Genomic DNA, 14,849 nt, shown 5'->3' on the forward strand with positions numbered 1-14,849 from the left:
TTGCCTTGACCATTTCCTCTGACAGCAAGAAGACAGGATTTGGGGTGTCCCTCTTCAGTTGTATACAATTCCTTCCCAGCCCCTTACCTTATCTCCTTCCACTTTCCTGTTTTCCTCTCTAACCTGGCACCCTGTAAGCCTTGCACAGAGCTTCCATTGGCTACCTTTGACACATTTCCTTCTGGGATGAATGAGCTCCCTGATACAGCCACAGACAGGCAGTCTGAGGACAAATTTCCAGGGATTTCTCCACCCACATCCCATTGGCCACTGATGTGGCCCGGAAGGAAAAGGGTTATAGCCAAGGGTTAAGTCAATAAGAAAGCAAAACAGATGAGGTCAAAAGCTTCAGAGGACGGGAATATTCCAGCAGAGGAGCAAGGTCTGTATATAAATATATAATGAGATAAATAACAGGGACAAACGATAAAGTTTGGGGAAGGTTATGGGGGAAGTTTCAGCTGTCGATCTTTTGGCTTCCAAGGGTTCTTTTAGTTCGTAGCATGTCCTGGTGCGTGGGGGGGGGGGGGGTTATCCACACTTTTTTGCCTGCCAATACTTGGTGCTGGAAAAATGCAATGAGATAGAGAACTTGCAATAGAATGCATGGGTTTCCCAGATTCTGAAACTGTTCAGAACCGACGAGCCATATTAGATGTGAAAGTGGTAGACACATTTGGTTAAACCTCTGTCCCAATACATATAAAGATGGGAGCATCCACTTTGAAGAGCAAACGGAGTGGCAGTTACTCATTTGCATATTTTCTTTGCTTTAGGCATGAGTGAACACATTGGGGCTTTCTTCCAAGCAAATGAGTATATGATTGGGATGCTAGACAACAGACGGAACCAATTTAGGAAGATTTTGTATATACTGCATCCTGTTATACCATTGTATCTTCTCCATTGTATGAAGCCATTTTTAGATGTGTTCCAGAACGAATGTTTCAAATGTACTCTGTTCTGATGTACAGTATTGACTACCTTTATCTATGATCTATCTAGTACCTTTTCCTCCCATCTGTTCACCAAGGAACTCAAGGCAGTATACATGGCTCTGCCTTTTCCATTTTTATACTCACAACAAGCCTGTGAGGTAGGTTAGGCTGCTTGCAAGTGACTGACCCAATTTCATCCACTGAGCTTTACTGCAGTGGGGATTTGAACTGGGATCTTCTAGATCTTAGTCCGACATGCTAGCCACTACATTATACACCAGTGTTGATCCCAAGAGACTATATAACTTCAGATCTCCATGTATGTCAGTGCAGTGGTGCCCTTTCTAATTGATGAAATTAAGATATAAGCCAGCATAGGCTTGTGCAATAAGAACATACAGTTCATATTGTCTGCACAGGAGACTCTGAGCCCAGATACCAGCGTACACAGGCTCCAGTTGCATAATTCTGCATCTCTGTGCAAACATTATGATCAATGCCTGAATAATGAGCATGTGAAGAGGGTGAAACCAGCTGTTGCAATCACAACTCCTTATCCACGTTATTGTCTCTGTGACAGGTTGGTCCCATATCTCAACACGGCCAACCTGGCCACCTGGATCCACAATATGGTAACGCACTCTTACATTGGCCTCCCCTTAAAGTCAACTCAGAGATTCCAGCTGGTGCAGAATGCTGCAGCTCAGTTATTATCAGGAGCTAGGCAGAGCATGCATGTTACTCCCATTCTGCAGTCACTCCATTGGCTACCCATCAGTTACTGGGCTCTGTTCAAAGTTTTGTCTATCACATACAAAGCCCTTCATGGCCTAGGTCCCTGGCTGATTTATATTGTGTAATCTGCCTTGAGTCTCAGTGAAAAAGAGGGACTGTCAATAACATTAATAACAACAACACTGAAAAACTGCATGGATAAAGTAAACTATGACAAAGTAAACTACTACATGGTCAGTATATAAGGATACTGAGGATAAAGTCAACATCAGTAACAACTAGAAATGGCTAACACAAGGGATATTGAAAAAAGAAACAGAAGGACTTATATTAGTTGCACAAGAACAGGCATTAAGAACAAACTGTATGAAAGGGAAAATTGAAAAGCCCACAGATGATAGCAAGTGTAAATTATGTAACAAAACAGTTGACCATCTCATCAGTGGGTGCAGTAAGATCACACAAACTGATTATAAAAAATGCCTTAATAAAGTAGCTGCAATGCTGCACTGGAATTTATGTAAAAAGTATGACCTACCATCTACAAAATATTGATGGGAACATAAGCCCAAGAAATTTGTGGAAAATGAGAAAGTTAAAATCATGTGAGATTTCAAAATCCTAACAGATAAGAAGTTAGAACATAATACTCTAGATATTATTGTGTTAAGGTCAAACTGTCCCAGATGACAGTCGAATGGAAGAAAAAGAGACTGAAAAGATAACAAAATGTCAAGATCTAAGATTTGAAGTTCAGCATCTCTGGGTGAGACATACAATGGTTACTCCAGTAGTAATAGGATGGCTAGGTGTGATTCCAAAAGGACAAACTAAACATCTAGGTGAAACTGACATAGACAGGATAACAAGTGGACATCTGCAAACATCTGCACTACTTGGAATATGCCACATACTAAATCGATACCTCACTAATTCCTAGATTCTTGGATAAAATCCGAGTTGGTGAAGGACCAAAAACTTCCAGCCCAAATATCTGATGGACTGTTACCACTGAAAATCAATTGCAGTCATATTTTAACCTGGCCACTAGATGGCACTGCAAACAAGAAAAAATTGTGTTGCATTACTATGATACAAAATGGATGTCTGCCTGCATATATTTTGTAGGGCTATATTATGAATATGTCCAAGCGGTACACATGGTATACCAGATTTTTCATCAAGCAGAATGGAAGAAGTTTCTTCACAGGACTACAGGAAGTTACTTACAATATGAAGCAAGCAAAGTATAGTAGGTGAAGGCAAAAGGGACAATGTTAAAAGGCAGATGTGGAGAAACTGGGATCTGCATGAGGTGCTGGTGCTAGGGAGGAAGCTTTAACCTATTGCTCTGCTCCATAGCCGAAGGTGTCTCATGACGGAACAAAACATGTCTATTTTTAAAAGAAAATGAAATTTTAAGGTATATTGAAAGGGCAGTTGGAATGCTAGAATACCCAGTATATGAAGGGAATGGTTGGCAATTTTTAAGGCAGTAAGGGAGCTTCTTAGCAATGCTTTACAGAAAGGGAAATGATAGCGGTGGATCACTGCCAGTATTCCAAGTGTGAACCATAAGCAAATTTATGCCAGTGCACTAAAACAATTGCTCAGAGTGCTGCTATGTTAGGGAGATCTCCCAGCCTCCCTCTTTATTTGTCACCAACACCAACTGGCAAAAAGGCTGCATCATGCCACATATTTCTACCTGCAGGGCAAACAGCAGCATGAGGCGAGAAGCAGTCCCCATTCAGCACCTCCCCTGCCGCTGCCCAAGCTGCTTGAACCTTTTTTAAAAATGTGGCATTACCTAATCATAGATCTCTCATATATTGTCTGGCTTGCTCCCTAGTCTCCTGGTCACTAAACAAAATTTTGAAAATCTGGCATACAAACTGATAGAGCAGTGCTATGGTATTACGCCAGTAATGCTGTTGGTGGTAAAATTAAACAGAAGTCCAGCGGTATCTTAAAGACTATTTATTCCAGCATAAGCTTTCATGAATCAGAGTTCATTTTCTCAGATACATAGAACTGTACATCCACAGGAGATACATTTAGACTTGAATGTACAAAAAATAGAAAGGTGGGAGATGTTACAAAGAGAAGCCAGTTAGAAACAATGACAATTTGAGACATTCAGAGAGAGTGAGTGAGGACCACGCCCTAACATCCCCACTCCAACTGATGCTGGTCATGATTAATGCTTTTTATTATGTAATATATTAAGTGAGTGCTAACTGTACCATTGCCCTGGCCTGGATAGCCCTGGTGAGCCTAATCTCATCAGGAGAGATTCCGCACACGTTGGATAATGCACTTCCAATCCTCTTTATAGATCATTTGGAACAGATTTTTTTGTGTGCAGAACAAATAATCCACCTCAAACGATTGATAAAGTGCATTGAAAGTGCATTATCCAACGTGTGCGGAATTATTGTCTCCGAAGCTAAGCAAAGTCAGCCTTGGTTAGTAATTGGATGGGAGACCTCCAATAAAGACCAGGATTGCAGAGGGAGGCAATGGCAAACCACCTCTGTTAGTTCCTTGCCTTGAAAACCCCAGCAGGGGTCGCCATAAGTCAGCAATGACTTGACAGCACTCTCCACCACCAACTGTACTGTTAACTTCATTTGTAGCCTGCCTTTCTTACTGAGACTTAAAGCAGAAACATGGGGAAAAATCAACCAGATTATAAAAACTTCTGATAAACAATTCAGGTTTACAAAGCAACAAAAACTGTTGCATGACACAGTATAATGAAGAAAGGAGGTTACAGAGGCAGAGGTCATTGCAGCAAAGAAAGGGAGGGTATACATACAATAAACATTGCAATAAACTACAATATTATGTCCCTTGCAGAAATGTGGATATATGAAGCTGCGGAGTTGATCACTGGTCTAGACCACGATTGTCTATCCAGACTAGCTGTGGCCCTCCAGGATTTCAGGCATACAAAATCCTTTCCCGATGCCTCTTCCTGAGATCTTTTAAACAGAAGTGCAGGATTTGAATCTAGGACTTTCTGCATTCTAAACAGATGCTCTGCTTTTGAGTCAAAGCTCCTTTATTTATTCACTTTATTTATATCCCACTTTCCCCCCCAATGGGAACCCAAGGTAGGTTACACAGTCCTCTATTTTATCTCCACTAGTTAGGTTAGACTGAGATTGTGTGACTGGCCTAAGGTCACCCAGCAAGCTTCCGTGGCAGAGTGGAGATTTAAACCTGGGTCTCTTGGATCTTCGTCCAGCACTCTAACCACTGTACCACACTGGCTCTCATGTTTCAGACTAAGTCTACTGGATTTATTGGGGATATCCAGGTTCAGATCCCAGCCCCTCCCAAATCATGCCACTAACATGCTAACCGGCCCGTCACTGTCCCTTAGTTTAACCTTCCTCGCTGGTTTATTGTAAGAATAATGGGGGGAGAGTTAGAACTCTTGATACATTTGCCGTTCTAGAAGGTTAAGAGGCTTGATAGGGGAAAAAAGAGTTTTAAAAACACTTTATAACATCTAGCAGCAATTGCTATGCAGTTTTTATGCCTGGCTTCCTTTTTTCTGTCAAATATACGCTTTTCTTATGTCCCATGATTGCTGTCTCAGCAGTCAGACTGTACTAAGATCACCGGTACAGCTAAACACAGGCCTCGCGTCAGAGGAAGATTTTTTAGCTGTTGCCAGGCTGATGCACTTTTAAGGAACAAGCCCTTGAAACAGTAGAGGAGGAAGGCTTAGCAAAAGTCTTAACTTAAAGCATGTTACAGATTTATTGCTGCATTTATTAACATGGTACTAGAGAATAGATAGATATTCTCAGCAGCGCAGAGGGCAATCTAAACTCCTCTCTGTCTGGAGATCAGGGGGCGGGGCCACCAGCCATGTGACCATTTTCTCCGAGAGCAACCCACTGAGTTCCACCACCTCTTTTCCCAGAAAAAAAAGCCCTGATCACTGTGTAGGGTTGCCAGCCTCCAGGTAGTGGCTGGAGATCTCCCCGGAATTACAACTGGTCTCCAGCCCACAGAAATCAGTTCACCTGGAGGAAATGGCTACTTTGGGGGGTGGACTCTATGGAATTATGCCATGCCAAGTTCCTTTCCCTCCCCAAACCCGACTTTCTCCAGGTTTCTCCAGGTTTCACCCCCTAGATCTCCAGGAATTTCCCAACTTGGAGATGGCAACCCTATCACTGTGTATGGGTTGTGTTATCAGTTTGTTGCACATATTACTCTGTTGTGGTTCCACGGTTTTCTTCTGATGCAATACCATTTTTCTTCATTATATCCGCCCTCTGTATCATCCCTAATATGCTAGTCTGAGTATGTTACTAATGAGATGTCTCTGTATACTGATTGATTGACCTGCATGGCGCATATTAGAGATCACTTTGTACAGATGACTATCGCCAATAGATGCAGAGGAGTTAGCCATGTTAGTCTGTGGTAGTAAAATCAAAAAGAGTCCAGTAGCACCTTTAAGACTAACCAATTTTATTTTAGCATAAGCTTTCGAGAATCAAGTTCTCTTCGTCAGATGCCTGATACAGAGACTGGTCAAATACAGAAGAGCAGGAGAGAGAAGAGGCAATTAGGGGGAGGAAGGGGGAGGGAGCAATAGTGACTTTGTATATGATAGATGTTCACAGCTGACACAGATGTTATGCTCCATATGCACACACACACCCCTTCTTTAAATTATCTTTATACCACCATAAGCAGGAAAAAGAGTGCAGGACTCTTTCCCCTGGTTTGAGAGAAATACAACAAATGAAGAAATATCAAGAACTAACCTGGGGGATTTTTTTTAAGCATTTAAAAACGACAGGGGGGGCGGGGAACAAATCTACATCTTGTTTTTGATCTCTGGATTTCTAGAGTGAACAATATTTTAGGGCACTTACTGTGGTCATGAAGATGCAAACGAGATGTCAGACAAATTCCACTGAAGTCAAAGGACTTAGAAGGGTGTGACTCTGCTTAGACTTGCAGTGTGAAGCCCAGTGTGTACATTTACTGGGAACCAATTTCTCCAGTGGCTTGAAAAAAAGTTTAAGCCTGAGATAAATTTAGGCTGGAAGCTACCTATCAGACTTCAAGCCCTTTCTAATTGGCTTTAGTGCTGTGATGTCATAGAAGCCTTGAGGTTAGAGCTGCCACTTCAGAAATTAGCCCTCCTCCCCTCCACCACTGAAAGGTCACGGGGGGGGGGGGACAAGACAAGTAAGAGCAATCTTGTGGTGCCTTAAAGATATATTGTTGAATACATTTTTGTAGGCCTGATACCCATGTCATTGGATGCACAGTTTGTCCTTTACTGGCCAGTAACATATATTTTGCAGGTATAAAAAAATTGTAAACAATGAGGGTAAAATGCTATGAAATGCAAGAGGTGTCGTCTGACCTTTCTATCCAAAATTTTGAGGAATGGAAGACATATACAGTGGTCATTCACAACAGAAGGAATTGCTGATAACCAAGGTTGCCATCAGGCCTGGAGAAAAATGTCCTGTCCCTTTAATAGAGGCTTGATGTGTGGAAATGTGCTGCAATAGCTTTTCATGTCATTGAGATAAATGACGTCAGTTGATAAATAATGTTCCATTTAGGTTCTGTTAAAAAGACAGGATATTCCCCCCCACCCCCTGCCGGGAAGCTGGCAAGCGTAGATAACCTAATCTTGCTAGCTTTGCTAAACTAACTGAACATCTATATCAGGTTACCATATGTGGCTGGGTGCAAGCATATCCCAGACACATCTGTGTGAACACAGCCCACTTTCTAATTGGAAACTTACACTACACTAAAATAGCACAATGTAATTGAAATTACCCTTTTTCTCTGTAGTCTCTCATTCCTTGCCTAAAGTGCGGCGGACTTGGATTTTACACAACTGTTAAGAATCTGTAAGTCACAGTCCCAAGCAGAGTTACACCCTTCTAAATCTATTGAAGGAATTCCAAGGAAGGAACACTCCGAACATACGTAAGAGGAAAATCAGAAATAAAGTTTATTAAAGAGGAATCACACGTCACTCAAAGCAAGGGAAATTAGCTACCTGGATGCAAGATGGACTCTGAGCACTAAGAGCCAAAACACACGTTAAGAAATACCTAGGTTCAGCACGTGTTCTCTTACCTCAAGGTTTGCCGGGATCTGTAGGCGTCCTGGAAGCTTAAAGTAGGCGTCCTGGAAGCTTAAAGGATCTGTAGGCGTCCTGGAAGCTTAAAGGCGTCCTGGAAGCTTAAAGCTTAAAATACAGGCGCCTGTATTTCCCTTCCCCTTTTTGCTGCTCTGTAAATGCTAAACTTTAAGCTTCCAGGACGCCTACAGATCCCGGCAAACCTTGAGGTAAGAGAACACGTGCTGAACCTAGGTATTTCTTAACGTGTGTTTTGGCTCTAAGAGCCTTATCCACACAAATGGAAGGGAGTGAGGGGGAGATGTGGCAAATAGAGAGTAGGGAAGAGATCTACAGCTATCAATCCTGAGATTCAACACATAGTAGTAAGATCAGCCACCATGCCTGATCACAGCAATAGTCCATCTAGTCTAGCATCTTGTTTAAGACTGCCAACCTCCAAAGAGGACCTGAAGATCTCCCACAATTACACCTAATCTCCAGACAACAGAGATCAGTTCTCCTGGAGAAAATGGAAGCTTCGGAGGGTGGACTGTATGGCATTATACCCTGACGAGGCCCTTCCTCTCCCCAAACCCCACTGTCCCCAGGGCCCATCCCAAATCTTCTGGAATTTCCCAACCCAGTTAGCAACCCTGGTTCCTACAGTGCAGCTGACAGTCACCCCCTCCCCCAGCCCATTTTTCTTCTTGTGGTAACAAGCTGATAAGAAAAGATACTGATTGATGCTTAGGACTGGGCTTAGTCCCCAGCCAGCCCTGTCCACCCTACAGCATCTTTTCTGATGGATTCCACTGACAACTGCAATGACAAAGGCCACTGCAGGATCTGGGATTGATCCCCGTCTCCTGGACAGAGCTTCAGAGACACCATCACCGTCACTCCATGGCTTAAGTTCTGGTCCCAAGATTTACATTATATTAAATGATTGTAAATTCTGGTTTGTGAGCCTTCTGGGAACAGAAATACATTTGAAAAAAACTGCAATAAGTCCATGAGATAGAGAGAGAAACCAAATCACAGAACTGAAAGGGGTATTACAGACCATCTAGCCTGACCCCCTGCCCAAAGCAGGAACAGCCTAAAGTATTCATCCAATCAAGCTGGAAGCTCCCTTTGAAGTCCTTTCATTAAATAATGTTTCAACACACACTGATGCCAAATCTGTTTCCATCTGAGGACATACTTCATGCAGGTGATGAAGTGCATGTAGTTTACTAAAACATACAGCACAAATAGATCTGTTAATCACACAAGACTCGTTTTGTTTTAGCAGTAAGAAACTAGCAATGTAATCCTATGCATTGTGTCTGCATCCTTGATTACATTGGTCTTAGACTGAAGGAACTCTGCATAGGATCACACCATCAGGCTGCAATCCAAAACACTCTTAACAGGAAAGAAACCCCATGGAACCTGATCTAAAGAAACATGCACAGAATTGTACTGTGACATACCTATCCGCTGGGCCATGGAGTATATTATGCTACCATTCTAAAATGTCTTGTGGGGTTGACAAGGCTACTGTCAACATGCTTCTCACTTCGCTGCGCTTCACATCACACTTGGAAGTGGAAAACATTTCACATGTTGTTCTCAAAGAGCCTCGGGATTCTCAAGTTCCATTCTTCAGGCTCTTGTACTGCTAACAGATTTCTTGGAGAGATTGTATTGTAGAGAGATCACGGTAATTACACTATAGTGCATTTGTCCACATAGTTTAAGGTCCATGGCTTGATGCACCTTGAACTATATATGGGGCCAAACCAGATGTAACATTTTCTCATGAGTCAGGTCTCAGTTCCTCCATCTTGACTCTTACACAGATCACAACTGTGCCTTGGGATCCTGATTCATGTTGGGACTATGGTGCGGGGGGGGGGGGGAATTGGCTTCATCCCGCCCATATGCCATTTTCCAAACCCCAAACTGTAAAATTGGAAAGACCACCGCCCCTTTTCCCCACACATCACGGTCACAATTTGAACCAGGCCCCTGCGGTGCTTGCAAACTCAGCTGCCATATGACTCAGGGAGAAATGTCACAGTTTATCTGGATGGCCCTGGGTTGCCTGATCACAACAGATTTCAGAAGCTAAGCAGTATCAGCCCTGGTTAGTACTTGGATAGGAGAACACCAAGGATGACCAGGGTCACTGCACAGAGGCAAGCAATGGCAAATCACCTCTGTTAGTCTCTTGTCTTGCAACTTGATGGCACACATTTTCAGACCAGTTATCAACCTTAGATTTACCTCAGAGATCATTGCTCTCTTTTCTCCATCTCTCAGATTCACTTCTTCGTTTTATTTCCCCATTTAGGCAAAAGAGACAGCCAAGACTGAAAAAGAAAGGGGAAGTTAACAGGAACAGATATGAGGGAGTGAATAATATCTTACTTCGATTTTTATCTTGCCTTTCCACACCATTTGGATCCACAAAGCACCCCAAATCATAAAATTTAAAATAGAATTGCCACCTCCTCTTCTGAAACTGCAACACATATCCAAAGCCCTGACAAAGTAGAACAATTTTCATCATCTTTCTAAGACCCAAAACTTAACTAGCAAATCAGGTTTCAAAGGATCGGGCAGCCTGATTCCATTTGTCTTAAACCAGACTATCAATTTTCCTGAAATAAAAAAAAACCTGGCCTGCTCTTATGCTTATAGCATCAGGCTAATATCAAAAAATGAACACTCTAAATATATGAAAATATTTGTCCCCTGCATATTATGTTATGGTACCTGAGGAGGGCAGAGTTTGGAAAGGGTAGGGAGCTATGTAGGGATGTGATATCACACTAAGATTTCCATTTCTTCTAAACTCTTTGGTAATCCATATATTTCATCCTCCAAAGTCGGTATTTTCTCCAGGGGAACTAATCTCTGTAGTTTGAAGATCAGTTGTAATTCCAAGAGACCTCAGGACCCACCCTGAATTTGGGGTTCTTAGGCATAGCATCCAGTTGAAAACTTGGCCATTCTAGTTTTAAAAATGTAAATGTTTCAAAATCTTTAAATAAAGTGGGTGGGGGAATGACCCCCTGCCATCATATTCTTGAATACAGTGTCAATAGATTATGCTGTCATACAATCTTGTTAGTCTTTGTGTTAGGGTTGCCATTTTCCTGCCAGGGGCAGGTAATGCTTCACCCTGGTTTGTTTCCCATCACCACTCCTGCAGAAGAAGAAAAATAATGTTTAAAAAACCACCATCAACAACAGTATGGCATCACTTCTGAGGAAAACCCAGAAGTGACACCAGTCCACTCTAGAATTCCCCAGAAACCATATGGTTTTACCATAGAGTTTTCAGCAATTCCCAGAGAGTCATGATACCACTTCTAGGGAAAATCCAGAAGTGGTATCATCATGACAGCACCATCACTCCATGTGCCCCTTGGACTCTTGCTTGTTGCCAGACCATGCCTGGCAATCCTAATTTGAGATCAGGCATCTCCCAACCATGTGGAATCTGTGGGACCTTTTCTTTTTTTAAATTTTTTTTTTTATTTTTCAGTATACTACACAACACTACAATAATACTACACAAGACTATCACAAGGAAAGGGAAAGGATGAAGAGAAAGGGAAGGGGCGGGGGAAAGGGGACATAAAGGGAAGGATAAACTACATTCAACACTACACTTCAATGTTTTCCCTTCATACTGCCATAATAGAAAAAAAATAGCTCAATAAAATGATGATGGGGTGGTTAATCATACAGATTACACATTTCAAATTCTAATTAAACTTTCCTCCCCCTTCTGGGTCCCGGACGCAATTCTCTCTGTGCAACCGCAGCTGCGGTGCTCTCCTCCTCCCCCCCCCCCTCAGGCTTCTCCTTTTCTTCGTTCTTGGTACACTGGAATTCCGGGTTTTTATCCTCAAAATCCTTTAGTTGATCTTCTGATAGTATCTTATAGGCTTGATCTTTATGTCTAAACCATATTCCTTCCGGAAGTAACCATTTATACTTTATTCCATGGTCCCTCAGAAGAGCTGCGAACTTTTTGTACTTAAAATGTCTTTTCCGGACTAGAAATGGAACGTCCTTTAAAATCTTGACTTTAAGACCCATAAAGTCCAAATCCGCATTGTATGAGTTATATAGGATAGTGTCCCGAATCTTTTTAAATGAAAAGTCAATAATGATCTCGCGAGGCAGCTGTCGCTTTGTTGCATATTTTGAAGAAGCCCGACGGACCTCCAAAATGGCGCTTTTAACCTCTTCTTTAGTTGTCCTCGCGGGTGTCGCCAGTAGTTCCGAGACCAAATCCCACAGATCCTCATTTTCCTCCTCTTTCACATTTTGGAGACGCAAAATTGTCTGCGTTCGTTCCACCTGTAGCCCGATCAGCTGGTTCTCCACCAACTTCAGCTCTTTTTTCGTAGCCTTCACAAGTGACGCACTTTCCAGAGTAGACTTCTCTGCCCCCCCCCGCTACTTCCTTGATGGTTTTCACTTCGCTTTCAATTGAGCCCACCCTTTGATCAGTTTCGTTCAGCTTGTCAACAAAGGGTTTTATGGCTTCCACCACCGCCCTGCGCACCAACTCTTCGAGCGACTCTCCCTTCTGCAAGGTAGCCGAGATTGACTTACCGAGAGCGGGACTTTGCTTCTTTGCTGCCATTTTGGGGGGGGGGGGGCGCCAGCCGAATCCTGGAACTCACCGAAGGGGAAGAGCGAGTCTTCTTCAGATCAACCTCTCCTTCACAAACGCTTGTAGAACAGAAGGGATTCGCTTGTTTACAGGTTTCCGCCTGTTTCTTTTATTTGCCGTTTCTCGTTGCCCGGCGGCACTCAAGGCGCCGCGCACGTCTGCCGGCCTCCATAGGGACAAACGGGCAATTCCCCCCCCCCCCGCATTGATTTCGGGGGGTTCTTCCCGCAGCGTCCCGGACCCTGCCTCCCTGACTGGGAGTCCTGGGGGCTAATCCTTGCAGATCAGCCGCCCGGTCAGGGTGCCCGGTCGCTTCCTCCCGGACCTGCCGAGAGGAGCGTCCGGCATGGCTGAGAAAGCGAAACCGAATCGAATCTGTGGGACCTTTTCAAACGTTGAGAATAGGTAGTGAGAGCCATGGTAAAATGGCTACAATAGGGGCTGGCTCAATCACAAAATGTTAGGTGAAGACCCAGATTCCATCCAGCACAGCTTGTCTTCTTACCCACCACTTTGCTGAGCTCATCATTTCCTCATCTACATGCTAAATCAGTTCAGCTAAGTCATCAGGAAGTGCATTGTTGCACAACCAGTATAGCCTGTGGCAGGCAACAAACATGACTGAGATTGCAGTACTACAAATGCTGATTAACAGTGCAATCCTAAACAGAGTTACACGCTTCTAAATCCACTGATGTCAATGGGCTTAAAAAGATTAAGATGCTTAACAGTCCTTAAGATTGCACTGCAAAAGTGTTCATCAAACTCAATGGAACTTACTATCATGTAAACTTGCACGGGATTGGGCTGCCTGTAAAGCCCTTCATGGCCCTGCTCCCTCATATCTGCTGGACTGCCTCTCCCCCTATGCTCCACCAAAGCAGCTTCACTAATCCAAACAGGGCCTTCTGCAGTGGCCATCCTGCAAATGGGCAAAATCTACAGCTGTCTGTACAGACACAATCTCTGTGGTAGTGACCCCCACCTTACAGAATGGCCTGCCTGACACGATCAAGAAAGCTCCCGCTCTTCTGGCTTTCCACACACTGTGCAAAACCAAATTATTCAGGAGGGCTTTCTTACACAGAGGACAGGGCCGTGCTGTAAGGAAATGGTTCAGAGAGATGCACTGGTGACTGTAGGCTATATAATGTGTACTGTCACTATTAAGTATGCTCCTACTTCTCAGTTTCCTTTCTAAAGAGAACCTACGCTGGTTTTTCTGCAATATATTTGTGTGTTCACTCAAATGCACTGATCAGGGCTTGTAAGGGAATCTTTTCCAGAAAACTATTAAGGGGTTGAAGGATATCTGGGCATAAAGTTCCTGTCTTGCCATTTCAGCCCCCCAACATTTGAAGAAATGTGAAATTAACAACACCCTTCGCTTCTTCTGCTGTCTTAGTGGTCCCTGTTTGGCTTCTCCCAAGGCTGCTCCTGTGCCATGAAACAGCAGCTTGGTCTGCAGACATTAGTCCATGACAACGCTTGCTAGAGATGGGCCACCTACCAATTCCAGCAGACCAAGCTACAGTGAAGGCATAAGAGCCAGCCACTGTAATATGCAGAAATCCATTTCACGTTTTATATTAGTTCCAGGGTTCCAGAGTCTGGAGGTACCCTAGCCCAGGTTTTAGGATGGATCTGGGTAAACTGCCTAGGCAAACTGCTGTGAAGACCTGTGGTAGGCCTTGGGTCTTTTTCTGTTTGTGCTGAAGCAAATTCAAGACAACCCTCAGCATATTCCTGAATGATTGCAGCATCCTACCGCCTGATAATGTCACACTGGATCTCTAAATAGAAAGCTTTTCACTGCTGAGTCTAAACTGATGTGGTCAAGAAATGTTGTCATTTCTTACAACACCACCTTTCCCACATGAAAAAAATACCTCAGAAACATTCCAGATACCATAATTAAAGAAGCTGATAAAGGAGGATGGTTGTTGTGGATTTTCCAGGCTGTGTTGCCGTGGTCTTGGCATTGTAGTTCCTGACGTTTCGCCAGCAGCTGTGGCTGGCATCTTCAGAGGTGTAGCACCAAAAGACAGAGATCTCTGAACTACAATGCCAAGACCACGGCTACACAGCCCAGAAAATCCACAACAACCATCGTTCTCCGGCCGTGAAAGCCTTCGACAATATATCTGATAAAGGAGGATTAGTTAGTGTTGCCAGGTCCCTATACATGCCAGTGAGGTAGGGGGGAGACCTGGCACTTAATGCCTCTGGTGGTCCTCATTCAGATATAGAACAATAGATCCCCCCCCCCCCGCGAATAGGGACATAGGATTCTTTTCTCACTACAGATGTTAATTTTCTGCATTTTGTCCCTGCTCTAATCAAGCTAATTACATTTCCCATTGTACCT

The 14,849-nt window shown here is 43.4% G+C and overlaps 1 protein-coding gene across 1 annotated transcript in view; it reads left to right on the plus strand.

Annotated features, from left to right (window-relative positions):
- Positions 1-329: 329 nt before the first annotated feature.
- CTSB (cathepsin B) overlaps positions 330-14,849 on the plus strand; it is a 38,049-nt gene continuing 23,529 nt past the window's right edge. The window contains exon 1 of the mRNA XM_054987804.1: positions 330-382. The gene's annotated coding sequence lies outside the window, so the exon portion shown is untranslated. The remainder of the gene's footprint in view (positions 383-14,849) is intronic.

Source organism: Eublepharis macularius, chromosome 1 (genome assembly GCF_028583425.1).
Source record: "Eublepharis macularius isolate TG4126 chromosome 1, MPM_Emac_v1.0, whole genome shotgun sequence".
NCBI classification, from domain to species: Eukaryota; Metazoa; Chordata; class Lepidosauria; order Squamata; family Eublepharidae; genus Eublepharis; species Eublepharis macularius.